We start from the raw sequence: 2,278 nt of genomic DNA on the forward strand, positions 1-2,278 counted from the left end.
GCTGTTTGTGTGTGGCCTCCAGGAAAGATGTCAAGGACGCACAACTGTGACTCAGCTCAGAAGGTTCTGCTGATCTAATCGGAATCAAACGCKCTGCGACATCCAAGGACGACCATGAAACATTTAAACCGAGTTCTGAACCCAGGCTGAATTTTCCAACTTTTATCAGTCCTTAATGCTACTTAAATGCATCTCTAAAATGATGCCTCAGATGGAGCCCTGACCCTATCTAGAAGGACTCCTTTTATAAATTCAAATTCACTTTTCAAAATCTAATCGTCTTTTGGAAAGCTTATAATACAATAATTACAGGGCTGGATTTAGAGATACGGATTAGCTGTCACAGCCTGAATCTGCTTATTCTCCACACTGAAACGCGTTCCTGCGTGAGAGCCACTTGCTGAACTGACCTCTTAGTTTGATGTGAGCTGCAGGGGCAGCGGGTTGATGGACACTTCTGCAYGGTCTGGCTGCAAACGGAGTGGCTTACTTAGTCTGACTGTATCATTAGCACCCTCTCCTGTTAGGGACTTTCCCTTCTCTTGCTGACCATTCATTCCTTTAGATTTAGGTGGAACCAGCATAAAAACAGCAATGAAACACWGACAACTTATTTTGGTAGCTAGCAAGGTAATAGCTAAATTCTGCTTCCTAGATGCAGCTAGCAACTGTCAGGGATCTGCTGCACAGCTCTAGACAGCATGAGTAAAACGACACAGAAGGCATAACGGCACGGGTGTTGGCATGCAGCAGCCRAAGGATGCAGCTGATGCTGCCTTCAGTTCTCTGTGAGGATGTTTCCACAGGAGGCAGCACAGAAGGGTGAGTTAGAGAAAGCTGTATGCAGCAAAAGGTTCCCCATTTTTCCCATCAAACTAGAAGCACTTGTGGCTTCTTTTGCCATCCCAAGCTTGTGCTGAAGACCTCAACTTTCATATCTATAAAAGGTGTGCAAAAACATACAATAATGTTTAAGAGATGTCTATCCTTTCAAAATATTTAAACTAAGCTCATGGCTTCAGGGGAGCCTGATTCATGGCTTGGGATTCTTGGCAAGTGGAGATTATCGTACAGTGAAGATTTAGGGTGGGACATGCACTCTGTGATTTAACAGCCACCTTGTCTGGAAAAGCTCATTTGTCCCGGAGCAACTGGCTTGTCAGCTCTTTGTCATCGTGCTCATTTTGCATAGGGGAATTGCAGTGCACAGGACTGCAAACACTTATTCCACCCCTCCGTGCTGTGACATAAGGAGCCGTACATTGGCTCGAGATGCAGTCGTGTAAGGCCAGGCTCATCACACTAAGTATATGCATATTATGATTTTGCATTCCTTTAGCTACACAAGTACAAACCCTCCCTCAGAACAGTGCAGAGCTACAGCCTGTGCTCATAACCATGTTTGAGACAGGTGGAAAATTATACAAGGCAGGACTTTTTGGAAAATGACTTTTGCTCGTTGTTCTCTTTGCTTTTAGGGCACAGGATTCGGCTGTTTCACCTCTGTAACAGCAACACATYGTAAGCAGAACTTGGGTAACATGCCCCCCGTTGGCTTCCAGATATGTAGGATCTGGAAGCACTTGCAAACATTAGTATAAGTTCGAATAACTGGCAATGTTTCATGCTGTAYGCAGCTCAGAAACACAGTGATGTAAGTCAGAATAGAAGGATACTGCAAACATAAAAGCCATGTGTTCTTGCTGGGGAAGCCAAAGAGTAGTAGGAATCCTACAGCACTCCCTAATCCACCAAATATTTACAGTTGCGAGGCCAAGTGCTGATCACCACCCTGGCATAACTGCAATGGCATTTAACTGAAATCAGAGGATGAGCAAAACCAACTGAATCACTCCGAAGTCACTTTGTGGCGTTTGAGATGAAAATCTCAGTGTTTAGGTTGAGAGAGCAGGAAGAGGCTTTTGCAAATTGCTTTGCATGGTGCTTTTTTTTTTTTTTTTTTTTTTTTGTGAATTGAGACCCACGCATGAAAGACGGCTGGCAAGAGGTGGGAAGTGACTAGAAAATATCACTGATCGTGGTAACTCTATGTCTTTTCTGTTAGGAGAAAAGGCAGGAATGCTGTAATGGGTGCACATGCTGCCGGGGAACACCAGCGGTATGACATGAAATATTCCTATCTCATCCAGCATGGGCGTCTGTCAGGAGACAGACACGTTCACACAGGCCAGCACGGCGAGCAAGGACCAGCAGCAGGTTGTGTTGTATTYGTGGCAGTTCTCCAGATGGAACCCAACTCCATAGCTAAATCTTTCCA

Source organism: Rhea americana, unplaced genomic scaffold (assembly GCF_003343005.1).
Source record: "Rhea americana isolate MKP2758 unplaced genomic scaffold, rheAme1 scaffold_21, whole genome shotgun sequence".
Classification (NCBI taxonomy): Eukaryota; Metazoa; Chordata; class Aves; order Rheiformes; family Rheidae; genus Rhea; species Rhea americana.